This window comes from Lemur catta, chromosome 21, assembly GCF_020740605.2.
Source record: "Lemur catta isolate mLemCat1 chromosome 21, mLemCat1.pri, whole genome shotgun sequence".
Taxonomy (NCBI): domain Eukaryota; kingdom Metazoa; phylum Chordata; class Mammalia; order Primates; family Lemuridae; genus Lemur; species Lemur catta.
Genome location: NC_059148.1, coordinates 15,661,450 through 15,675,472, shown reverse-complemented (window position 1 = coordinate 15,675,472; position 14,023 = coordinate 15,661,450). Strand labels below are relative to the sequence as shown.

Genomic DNA, 14,023 nt, shown 5'->3' with positions numbered 1-14,023 from the left:
ACAAGGAGGACTTAGAGAACTGAGAACTTCTTGGTTCAAATCCAAAACCTACAATGTAATAGACTGAAACAGATTACACTGGCATTCAGATTTATAACCAGTCCTTGTAATCCTGGTCAACATGAGATTACCACTGAGATGAGTATTTTTTCAAAAGACCAACCGTTACAGAAGTTTGAATAGAAGGTGTGCAGTGAGATGAAGGCACATGTGCAAGAAGAACGAAGAGCTGGTGTCAGGAGTTCCTACCAAATATTAACAAGCAATCTCAATGAATCTGTACACTTTGTCTTATAAAAGGCTAGAAATCAGGTTAGATATACTCTCCCTTCCTTCTCTCCCCACTCTTAATCTTTTTTTTTTTTTTTAAAGGAAGAAGAAAAAGAAGGTTCCCTCCCCCTTTGGTTAGACTATAGGAATAGAAAATTATTTTTTTAAAACATAGCTTTGGCAAAAATACTGTATCACTTTGGATGTTATCCTTTGTTCAAAGCATTATCTGTATGTACAAGACAATACAGACCAAAAAAAAAAAAAATCAATGTATGTAATGGATAATAGCACCATGAAACTAACATTTAAGAGGCAAGTATGGAAACAGATAGGGGGTAGATCAACTACTGCTATCTTCCTTCCACTGGGCTATATCTCATTTCAGATATTCAAGTACTGTTAACCTTGTTGTGTCAGTATTTCCACTGCAGAATTTAAAGCAAAAAATTTTACTTATTAAATAGCGAAGTAAAGTTCCCAAGTCACATTCAGAAATAACCCTCAACTCTAAGGAAATATAAGATTTTTAAACCAACAATTCTTAAAGTTAATCATTTTTAAGTTCACATTCTTAATAACAAACTGAATACAATCATAAGCTCTGAAGTCCACATAAAACATCTGGGAATGACCATTTATGTTAAATTCTATAAGAGGCAAAACTAACCTACTGTGACAGAGATCAGATCAGTGGTTTGCTGGGGCAAGAAGAACTGATGGCAAAAGGGCACTTGAAATTCCTTGCAGTGATGGAAATATTCTATATCTTGATTGGGTGGTGATTGTGTAAGTGTATACACTTTTCAAAACATACTGGTGAATTTTGTTGTATACAAATTTACCTTAATAAATTAACTTTAAAAAGTATACACTTGCACACACTCTAAACTTTTTTTAAAAAGCTTTTATTGGGAAATCAAATACTAAGAAACTAATTCACTGATATTGATTCAACTGAAAGAAATTAAAAGGCCATTTATGTGGAACCCAATCTATGTCCCTCCCATGGACCCTCACCACTCTCCACATATCACTCTCAGCCCTCAACCACTTGCCCAATGCCATAAACATTTAAGTCAAAATATGGACCCTCCCCTTAAATGTTAGAACGTCTTCAAAAACAAGTCAGAGTAAATAGATAACAAGTGTACACTTTCCTAAAGCCATTTTACAATAATTTAAAAAGAGTTGAGCATATCCAATAAAACACTTCCTATAATCCATGAATGAGAAAAAAATATCAATTGAAAAACAGACAAAAGATAACAGGAAATTGCAAATGTTCAACATATATATGAAAATACCTCAACCTCATAATCATAAAAAATGCAAATTAAAACAATGAAAACTATTTTCCATCCAAAGGATTGGCAAAAAGTCAAATATTGGTTAATTTCAAGTACTGGCACTGGTGAAAAATGAGTACTTGTATACATTTTTGGTAATGGTCTTGGCAATATATTAAAACTACTGCTATGCATACCATATGACCAAGCAACTCTACTTCTTTTCATATACCTCAGCAAAGCAGTCACAACACATGTGCACTGGAGGCATGTTTTAAAAAAAAAAAAAAAAACTTCACTGTAAAAATAGCTTGTAAGAACAAAAACTGGAAACAGCCTAAATATCCACCAATGGGGGAAATTATGAGTAAGTGTTTAAAAAAGCAAAAAAAAGAATGTTACATATTATTTGGTGGTATGTACATACATAAAGGCATGGGGGGAGCCTGGAAGAAAAAAAAATAACTGATTATATAGTGATTACCTATACAGAGGATGAGAAAAAGAACAGGACTGAAAATGATGGTTAAAGGGATTTTAGCCCTATGTTTTAATATTTTATAAGGAGCATATTTGTTCATCTACCTGTATACTGAAAATTAATTTTGGAAGGTGCTGATGCAAATAAGAATATGATGTAATACATTTTCCTCCCTTAAAGAGTCCCAGAAACACCTCTATCACTTCACGTAAGTGTTGCTGTGCCTATGGAATGCACCATATTGCACATCACTTTAGACATCCCACCAATATTCAGGTTTTGTCTTTTGATAAACTACTACCACTACCACTAAGGAAGAATAAAAGTATCCTCTAATACAGCAGTCCCCAACCTTTTTGACAACAGGGACCAGTTTCATGGAAGACAATTTTTCCCCAGACCGGGGTGAGGGGGAGAGGGAGGTGGAGCTCAGGCAGTGATGCAAGCCATGGGGAGCAGCTGTAAATACAGATGAAGCTTCGCTCACTCACCCATGGTTCACCTCCTACTGTGCGGCCCAGTTCCTAACAAGGCCATGGACCAGTACTGGTCCTTGGCCCAGGGGACCACAGCAGTCTAATACATCTCAAAATCCAGAAGAGAAAATGAAAAAACAGAATTTAAAAAAATAAAGCTCAAAACTATAAAACATTATTGAAAGAAATTAAAGATGACCAAATGAACAGAAAGACATCTCATGTAGCAACATACCCAAAAACCCTAAAAATATCAGCTGGCTTTTTTGCATATTATTTACAAGATGATTCTAAAACTCATATGAAAATACAAGGAACCCAAAATACCCAAAACAATCGTGAAAGAGAAGTTGAATAACTCACACTTTGATTTCTAAACTCACTACAGTAGCCATGACAATTGCTACTAGCTAGCATAAGGGTAGACATACAGATCAATGGAACAGAATTAAATGTCCAGAAACAAACCCTTACATATATAGTCAATTTATTTTTCACAGGATGTTAACTGAATGAGGAAAATAGTTTTTCCAACAAATGGTGGTGGGACAACTGAATATACACATACCAAAGAATGAAATAGGACCTCTACCTCAACATCATATGCAAAAATTAACTCAAAACAGGTCACGGGCCAAAACATGAACAAAAACTTTTGTAAGAAAACAGGAGTAAATCTTCATGACCTTGGTTTAGGCAATGGTTTCTGAAATATGAAACCAAACACATAAATAACTAAAGAAAAAAATAAAAGATTTCATCAAAAGTAAACATTTTGGTGCTTCAAAGGGCACATCAAGAAATAGAAAAGACAACCCAAGGATAAAGGACTTGTATCCAGAATACATAAAGAACTCCTACAACTCAACAATTTTTTTAAAGTCCCAAATAAAAGATGGGCAAAAGATCTGAATAAACACATCTCTAAAGAGATACAAACGGCTCACGAGTGCTTGAAAAGATACTTGTCATTAGTCATTAAGTAACCACAAATCAAAACTACGAGATACCACTTCAAACCCACTAGAATGGCTAGGATCAAAATTACATATAATAACAAGTGCAGTCAAATGTGGAGAAATTAGAACCCTAATATATTGCTGGTAGGAATAGTATAATAACTCCACTGTGGAAAACGGTCTGGTAGTTCTTCAAAAAGTTAAACATACAGTTAAAATATGACACAGCAATTTCACTCCTAAGTACATACTCAAAAGGACTGAAAACGTGTACACACAAAAACTTGTACATAAAGATTCAAAGCAACAGTACTCATAATAGTGAAAAAAATAGAAACAATCCAAGTGTCCACTGATGGATGAATGGATAAACAAAATGTGGTATATCCATACAATATCATTCAGCCACTAAAGGAAGGTAAGTCCTGATAACATGCTACAACATAGATGAATCTTTAAAACATCACGCTAAATAAAAAGAAGCCAGACAAAAAAGGCCACATATTGTATGATTCTATTTATTTAAAATATCCAAGATAGATATATCCATAGAAACAGAAAGTCAATTAGTGGTTGCCAGAAAATGAATAGGAGTGGGAAAGTAGAGTAACAGCTAAAGGCTACAGGGTATGGGGTGGGGGTGGTGAAATTAAATAGTGGTGATGATTGTACAACTCTGACTACACTAAAACCACTAAACTGTTCACTTTCAAAGGTTAAGTTTTATGACATATGAATTGTATCTCAACAAAGCCTTTTTTTTTTAAAGGAAAACAAAAAGGTGAGTAACATTTTTTCATTTTACTTCTTGGTTCCTTTTTTAAAAAATGGGATTTATCCTTTTAAGATGTATATGCAATTATCCACTGGAATTACTCTTCAGTTTAAATCAATTTATCTCCAAGGCTTAGGCCACTTGCAAGCTACCAGTCCAACATATCCAGACAGAACACAGGACACATAAATTAACACTGACCTCAAAAAATTTAATGGAAAAATGCTTTTCAAATTATTTCATGCCAAACATTTTTAAAGCCTATTACATAAGACAACCAGATAAATTATAAACATTAATATGGATAATGAAGTTAGTTATAAGCTATAAAATCTAGCAATTCTATTCTTGGTCTAAGATACAAAAAAAAAAAAATGAGCAATCCATAAAAGAAATGAACAATTTCAATACAAGAATTAAGAAAACAATTACAGGAGACAAATTTGAGGCAGCTTCTCTTGGTCTTCTGTTGTGACAAGATGTCTATCATATTAAAAACTCCCATCTTCCTTGGCAAAAAAAAAAAAATATTACAATAATAAAAATAAAATACTAAGAAATAAACCTAACCAAGGAAGCAAAAGACTGATACGTTGAAAATTATAAAACGGGCTGGGCACAATGAATCAGGCCTGTAATCCTAGCACTCTGGGAGGCCAAGGCAGGAGGATTGCTTGAGGTCAGGAGTTTGAGACCAGCCTGAGCAGGAGTGAGACCTTGTCTCCACAAAAGATAGAGGGTGTGGTGACATGTGCCTGTAGTCCCAGCTACTCAGGAGGCTGAGGCAGGAGGATCACTGGAGCCCAGGAGCTTGAGGTTGCAGTGAACTGTGATGATGCCACTGCACTTTAGCCAGGGCAACAGAGGGAGACTGTCTCAAAAAATAAAAAAATAAAAAAAAGAAGAAAAAAGGAAACTGTAAAATGTTGCTAAAAGAAAATAAAGAGGCCAGGCGCAGTGGCTCATGCCTGTAATCCTAGCACTCTGGGAGGCCGAGGCGGGAGGATCGCTCAAGGCCAGGAGTTCGAGACCAGCCCGAGCAAGAGCGAGACCCCGTCTCTACTAAAAATAGAAAGAAATTATCTGGACAACTAAAAATATATAGAAAAAATTAGCCGGGCATGGTGGCGCATGCCTGTAGTCCCAGCTACCAGGGAGGCTGAGGCAAAAGGATTGCTTAAGCCCAGGAGTTTGAGGTTGCTATGAGCTAGGCTCATGCCACAGCATTCTAGCCTGGGCGACAGAGTGAGACACTGTCTCAAAAAAAAAAAAAAAAAAACCAGAAGAAGAAATATATTGCAAACATAATTATATTGGGTTGAGCTTAATCTAGAAAAATATTTCCTAAAGATTAAAATTTGAACTGGAAATATGCCCAAAAGTGACTATAAATAGTCCAGAAATAGGCCTGGCCTGGTGGCTCATGCCTATAATCCTGGCACTCTGGGAGGCCAAGGCAAGAGTATCCCTTGAGGTCAGGAGTTCGAGACCAGCCTGAGCAAGAGGGAGACCCCATCTCTACTAAAAAGAGAAAAAATTAGCCAGACGTTGAGGCGCATACCTATAGTCCCAGCTACTAGGGAGGCTGAGGCACAAGGATTGCTTGAGCCCAGGAGTTTGAGGTTGCAGTGAGCAACGACACCACTGCACTCCAGCTGGGGTGACAGAGCAAGACTCTATCCTCTCCCCACCAAAAAGTCCAGAAATACTTGTTAAATTTCAAGAGAGTCTTACTAAACTTGAAGAGTCATATGTCTTATTAAGCATATATCACTGTTTCAAGACAATAATTTTATTAACCTCTTGAGAAAAGTTCCCTCTCTCCTTTCTTGGCTAGCTTTTGTTTTCAACGTACATAAAATTGGACAGATTAAATCACTTCAGCTGATAATGTCAGTGAGAAATCCACAGCAAGACAAAATGTCATTTACTTTTAAGTATGTATAGTTATGTTATTAACAATAAAAATGTGCCTTGCTAAATAATTAAGAGGTGGGGCCTACAGTAAACCTTTTCCCCCTCAGAAAAAGAACAGGAAGTATAAAATGAGGTAACTTAATTAATGACCCAGTGACTACTAGCAAAACTATGTAGTCATGTGATATTAAGAGCAATAATTTTAGATTTTTGCCTTACACTAAAATGTCCCTTGTGGGGAGAAAGTAAATTAGACAATTCAACTGACCATACAAACAGACAATCCTTTCTTTCTATTCTTAAAGGCAAATTTTTTTTACCTCTTTTATTATCTACAACCAGTAGCATCATACTTTATTAAAATTCCCTTTACTCCATCCATATGACACATGACCTTTAAAAAGTGAGACAGAGTCTCTTAAAATTCCTAGTGTACAAAAGTAAGAAGCCTATCTTAACAATTCAGAGTATTTTATCCACTTCACTCAAAAAAGCAACTTAGACATGAGTATTTCTCCAATTCTTACTCCTTTTTCTTCATAGGCTACAAACTGAATGAGGAGAGATCTCGTTCACCACTATATGCACAGGGGCCTACAGAATATCAGTGCCTACTAAATAAGTGGCACGTGGTAAAAATGTATTGTATTAATAAGCCTAAGCGAAGTCCTACGAAGGAAAAAAGCAAATATATGAAAGAAAAAGATGTTTCAAGGCACAGTGAATGCTTCAGAGAGTGCCTACCTGCTATCAAAAAGAAAAATTAAAACACTCAAAGTTAATTAGAACTCAAGGAAGCTGTTTTAAATCAGGTGACCAATTTAGGAATGCCTCCTTAACACCGTGGAATTATTTTTCAGTAAAACAAGAAGAAAAAATGTTATTCAGGCATATACTGGAATACTAGTGTAAGAAAGAACAATACATCTCTGAAGAAAGTTCTAAACAGTTCAAATACAGGTCATGCTCCTCAACACTTCCCTTCCAGGTTCATCTCATGCCAGATAACACCAGCAGTTACTAATCTTTTCTAAATGAAACACTTAAACTCTCTACATTAGCAACATAAGACATTTAATGATTCCAGAGAGAAAAATGTATTTTACGATTTCAAAATAAATGATCAATATATTTTTATCAATATATTCCCTATATCAAGTGATCCTTTGACAACTATTCTAATCCCATTTAACAGTGAGAAAATGCTATGTACTTACAAAATCTTCAAGCTACACAAAGACCTCACTTACCCATACATATCACAGACGTGTCAATTTACCTATAAAATGGCTTTTTACCAAGACATTAAAGCTATAAAAGGAAACCCAAAAAAGGTATTACATAAATGCATATTTTATAAGCTTCTACTGTTTACCTAGTAATAATGACATTAAGATGAGGGAAAACTATTTGTCCTCATTTGTCAATACTTAAATGCTAGCACTACTCCTTTGGTGATGCCAAATTTGGCATAAAGATTTGTTCGAGTGAAATAAAGGTACTGGTGAACAAGGACTGTTCAATTTAGAAGGCAGATAAAAATTAAGCATTATGATTATAAAGCTATTATGTGGGTATTGCAACTTTTAATGCAAATCCCACCATAATTTTTTTCTTTTTAATTTTAAGAGATGGGGTCCCACTATGTTGCCCAGGCTGTCCTCAAACTCCTGAGCTCAAGTGATCCTCCCACCAAAGCCTCCCAAGTAACTGGGACTACAGGAGTGCACCACTGTGCCCTGCTACTCCAGTGCAATTTTTAAAATCATATAAAAAGGCCGGGCGTGGTGGCTCACACCTGTAATCCTAGCACTCTGGGAGGCCAAGGCAGGAGAATTGCTTGAGCTCAGGAGTTTGAGACCAGCCTGAGCAAGAGGGAAACTCCGTCTCTACCAAAAATACAAAAAAATTAGCTGGGCACGGTGGTATGCACCCATAGTCCCAGCTACTTGAGAAGCTGAGGCAAGAGGATAGCTTAAGCCCAGGAGTTTGAGGTTGCAGTGAGTTATGATGACGACACTGCACTCTAGCCAGGGCAACAGAGCAAGACCCTGCCTCCAAAAAAAATAAAGTCTTACATAAAGGGATTTTTCTCGAGTGAGGAGAGGAGAAGGGGGTAATATTACTGAGAAAACAAAACTTAAGTCCATAGTTCTAACCCTAACCCTTATAAGAGATACCTTTGGCTACAGTTTTTCTTTAAACAATAACCATGAAAATTCAATGCTTCCTTCATATGAAAAATAGCCATTTACAATCATTTTTCCTCTTGTAATGTTAAAGCAGGTTTTTAAGAATGTCATCACAGCTCACTGCATGGACTAGCCCTTCCACCTTAAACAACTACAACACCAGACAAGATAAACAAAACAACTATTCTTGGATGTTGGACAATAGACAGCACAGAACTGTGAACCCTGAGAGAAATGAAACAAATTACCTGAGCCCTCTGACTGCCCAAGCTTTGTGTTCTGAGGCACTCTCCAGACCACAGCCTGAAAGGGAAAACTGAGAATCCAAGCAGAGCTGAAGCTCAAATAAGTATCAGAAGGCTAAGGCAGCTGTAATTTATGGGGCATCCTTCATTGGGTGAAATTTCACGAGGGTGGGCAAAGAACAATCATTGGGTAACAAGCAACTACTTGGGAACTATTAAACATAACTACCAGAGTTTACACAGGCATTCTGGTTCTGACCAACCAGAGTAAAGAGACCTTACCAAACTCAGTGCATTCAGCTGAGACCTTATATTCAGGGCTAAACTAGCCGCCCTAGGGCAATGGCTCCTCTCTCAGCCCACCCTAACAAAGTTTTAAATAAAGACAAGCCTTGAAGAATTCAAATGAATAAAACCTGTTCCTCTTTAAAAGACAACTGACTGTTTAAAGCATATATAATATGAATGAATTACAGGTTTTGTAACATATTCAGAAGTAAAATGTATGACAATAGCAAAAAGAATAGGAGGTGGGAAAACAGAGATACCCTACCATAGGGTTCTTATAGATAGTAGACTGTGATAATTTACATGTGCCTACTCTGGAACAGCCACAGAAAAAAATAAAACAAGTATAGCTAATACACCAATAGAGGAGATAAAAGGAAAAATCACAAAATACTCAGCCTGCAAAATAACAAGAAAAGAAAGAATAGATAACTAGAAAACAGGAAGATGGCAGACTTAAACCTAACCATATGGATACTTACATGTAAATGAACGTTTTGAAGACAAAAATTAAAAGGTGGATACTGTTAGCCTAATAAAAAGCAACACCTAACTGATTATGCTGATTACAAAAAACATGTGGGAAAAGACACACCAGGTAACTAGCTGTCCTAAGAAAACTACAAGAGTTATATTCATGTCAGACAAAGTAGCCTTGGGGATAGTAAAATTACCAAAATAAAGTGGGACAAGTCATTATGATAAAAGTAAATTAACCAATAAAACCTAACAATCCTAAATATTTATGCACCTAAAAACAGAACTTCAAAATATAAGATGCAAAAACTGGCAGAATTGGCCAGGTGTGGTGGCTCACGCCTGTAATTCTAGCACTCTGGGAGGCCGAGGTGGGAGGATCACTTGAGGTCAGGAGCTCAAGACCAGCCTGAACAAGAGTGAGACACCGTCTCTACTTAAAAATAAATAAATAAATAAATCTTAAAAAAGAACCCGGCAGAATTGAATCTACAATCACAGATTTTAGCACTCCTCTTTCACTAATTAACAGAACAAGTAGACAAAAAAAAATAAGGATATAAAAGACTCAAATATAATACTACCAACCAATAATTGATATCCATCTACAGAATGCACACTCTTTTCAAAGTCACAGAACATTCACCATGACAGACCATAACTCTCACCACCAAACAAATCACAAATTCAAAAGACTGAAATCCCATAGAGTATGTTGTCTGACCACAATGGAATTAGAAATTAGTAACAAAACATCTAGAACAACCCACATATGCGGAAATTAAACAATATACTTCTAAATAATCCAAAGGCCAAAAAAAGCATTACAAGTGAAGTTAGAAAATACCTCAAACTGAATGGTAATACACAATACATCATTTTGTGGAATGCAACTAAAGCACTGCTTAGAGGAAAATTTAGATATCTACAGTATATACAAAAAGAAACCTCAACCCTTACCTCACTCATTACACAAACTTTAATTTGAAGTATTTCACAGATTTAAATATAAAGCTATAAAACTTTCAGAAGAAAATTTCAGAAAATATTAGTGACCTTAGGTTTAGAGATGATTCCTTAGATAGAATATAGAGAGCATTAACTATAAAAGAAAAAAAAAAAACAACTTGGACTACATATTAAAATTTTGTGTTGCCTGAAAGACACTGTTAAGAGAATGAAAGGGCAAACCACAAACTACAAGAAAATATTTGCAAAACATGTGATTTTCAAAACCTGTGATAATGGACTCATATCCAGAATACATAAAGAGCTCCCGAAATTTAGCAATAAACAAAAACCTACTTTTTTTCCCAGTGTGCAAAGATTTGAAGAGACACTTCACCAAAGATATATAAATGGCAAACAAGCACATGAAAAGACGATCATCATTAGTCATCTGGAAATTACAAATTAAAACCATGATGATAAATCACTACAGACTCACTAGAATGAGTAAAGTTAATAAAGACTGACAATATCAAGTGACATGGATTGGAAGCACTGGAATTATCATAGGTTGCTGGTGAGAATGCAAAACAGACAGTTTCTTATAAAGTTATAAACATATACTTACCATACAACCCTGCAATTTCTACTCCTGTTAAATACAACCAAGAGAAATGAAAACACATGTCCACACAAAGATCTGTATGGAAATGTTCATAGGAGCTTTATTTATAACAGCCAAAAACTGGAAACAACCCAAATATCCATTAGCTAGTAAATGGATAAATTGTAGGCCAGGAGCAGTGGTGCATGCCTGTAATCCTAGCACTTTGGGAAGCCAAGGGAGGAAGACTGCTTGAGGCCAGGAGTTCAAGACCAGCTTGAGCAACATAAGTGAGACCCCCCTCTCTACAAAAAATTTAAAAAATTAGCAGAGTGTGGTGGCAAGAGCCGATAGTTTTAGCTTCTGGGAAGGCTGTGGGAGGGGGATCACTTGAGCCTAGGGATTTGAAGTTGCAGCAAGCTATGATGATACCACAGCACTCTAGCCCAGGCAACAGAGTAGTGAGACCCTGTCTCAAAAAGGAAAGGAAGGGAAAGGGGAAAGGAAAGGAAGAAAGAAAGAAATTGTAGAATATCCATACAATAGACTACTACTTAACAATTAAATGGAATGAACTACTACTACTTTTAACAACATGGATAAATATAAAAGCACTATGCTAAGTGAAACAGGACAGACATATAATAGTATGTCCTATATGATTCCACTTATATGACATCCTAGAAAAAAAGCAAAATTTGTGCAAACTATAAAGCTGGGTTTGGTGATGGTTTTTTGTTTTTTGGGGTTGTTTTTAACCATTTGGCAGCAAAAAAGTGGTGTTCTGGGTAAGACAAATATTTTCCCTAAATCTTAGTGATGGTAGGGCTCTGAGAAGTTAATGCCTTGCCCCCAATTATACCATTAGTAACCATTATAACATTATTGGAACTATGTTTTGGGATAAAGACCATTTTACTGTAAATTTAAACTTGGAATGTATGCTTTAGGGATGACCATGAAGATCCGTGTAACTAAGACCCTTTCAACAGAGCTCCATGAACTTCATTTAACCCACAATGAAGCATTAAAGGAAGTTTCAACTTACCTAGGGCAAGCCAGCTAAAACTGATTAGGCTAAAAGTTGGATGGTGTAGCAGACATCTCAAATACTTGGCTTACCACACTCCTGCCAATGGTCAAGTTTATTTTGGGACTGGAATATTTAAAAGTTCTTCATATTCCCTGCAAATCCTACACATTAGTCCCATTAATCAAAGACTTCCAACACAACAATTCTTAAGCTTTTGAGTACTCACCTTTCATTCTCACCTAACGTGTTACCCCCAAGCAATTAGGATCAAGTAGAAGAACCAGATGTTGAAAGCCAAAAGACAACATAATGGCAACAACTTATTAAAAAGCAAGACAAGAAATATGCTCTTAAAACCTAATTGGTTAACCACATCAACTTTAACCTCAGTCTAAAGAAAACAAATTAAGACTTTTCTTCATCTCTATCATCAATTCATTTTACAGGAGTCTACCATCGCAGGAGTTTAGTATCTAACCCAGGAGAAGACAATCCACGGAGCTTAAAGCAATTATTAACACTAGTGGTTCACTAATGCTTAGCACACATATCTCACCTCTTCATTTCCTCTTGTCTGTCCTACCTTTCACCCAATTTTTCTTCCCCCTCTGTGTCCCTTTTATATGGTTACCACAGCTACTTAGTAAGAAAACACAGGACATTTATGCCTAATCCATGAAATTATTGTTACAACCTGAGTTTATATCATTGCTATTCTATTTATCATGGTGATAATCTCTTCATACTGTATAAATATATTAATACATACTTGGAAAGGAATACTGATCCATTCTATATACATTATAAACACTTTTCTGTATAAGCAAAGGCCATCTGTAGATGGAAGATACTTTATTATTTTCACTCCACTGACCTTGAATAGTAATTTATATATACACTGAATTTACCTATGTATATTAAATATTTACCTTGAGAATAAAGTCCAAACTGTCTTTAAATACTTAGAAAGCATACTGTAGGAACGGTATTAGTCAGAATTCTCAATTCTTTTTTTAATTTTTCATTTTTTTTCAGACAGGGTCTCAATGTATTGCCTTGGATAGAGTACAGTGGCATCATCATAGCTCACTACAACCTCAAACTCTTGGGCTAAGCAATCCTCCTGCCTCAGCCTCCCAAATAGCTAGGACTACAGGGGCACACCACCATGCCCAGCTAATTTTTTCTATTTTTGGTAGAGATGAGGTCTCTTGCTCAGGCTGGTCTCAAACTCCTGACCTCCCGCCTCAGCCTCCCCCAGTTCTAAGATTACAGGCATGAGCCACCACGCCTGGTCAGAACTCTCAATTCTAAGTGAAAGAAACCCAACTCAAACTACTTAAAATCAGAAATTACTGGCTCACAGGACACTGAGGTAGTGCATAGAAACAAAGAAAGCACTTCAGGACCAAGGCCTCTACGGCCCAGTGCCACTGGATCCATCTCTTTATCTCATGGTCCCCTTTACTTACCTGTTTGGCCTCATTCTCTGCCACTGCAGACAGTCCTCCCGCCGGGGAAGGGGAGGTGGAGGTGGGGGACCTGAAAGCAGTCCAGCTTCATGAGCCCAGAAGAAAACTTGCTCCTATCATCTGTATATCAATACCAGTGAAAAATGCCTACTGGCCCTTTGTATCAAATATTAATCCCTTGCACCAATCAGTACTATAAGGAGGATAGGTAAAAAAACTAGCCAGGCCTGGTACATATATTCAAACTTTCAACCACCAGAAAATGGGGAATGAGAAGCCTCGCTGCATAAACTAAAAGCTGAATAAACTAGAAGCCTTGCTGCATAAACTTGCCACTACCTATTTAACTTATTTTTATTTCATGAATTAAATGCAAGGATCTCAAAAACAAAAACTCAGGGAATATCCTATTCCTTTTACCATTATAATTAAAGGTTAAGAGTAGATCCCCAAATGTTCAAAAAATCTGGTTTTAAGGATACAACCTAGGAATTAACAATAATTCTACTAAATGTAAAAAATAAGAAAGTCTAATTCCCAAATTGAATTAACCTATAATTACAGAAAAGTCCTATCACAGGGGAAAAAAGGAAAAGA

The 14,023-nt window shown here is 36.3% G+C and overlaps 1 protein-coding gene across 4 annotated transcripts in view; it reads right to left on the bottom strand.

Annotated features, from left to right (window-relative positions):
• Nucleotides 1–14,023, bottom strand: part of MTMR3 (myotubularin related protein 3) — a 124,252-nt gene that overhangs the window by 87,355 nt on the left and 22,874 nt on the right. The gene's annotated exons all lie outside the window — the stretch shown is intronic.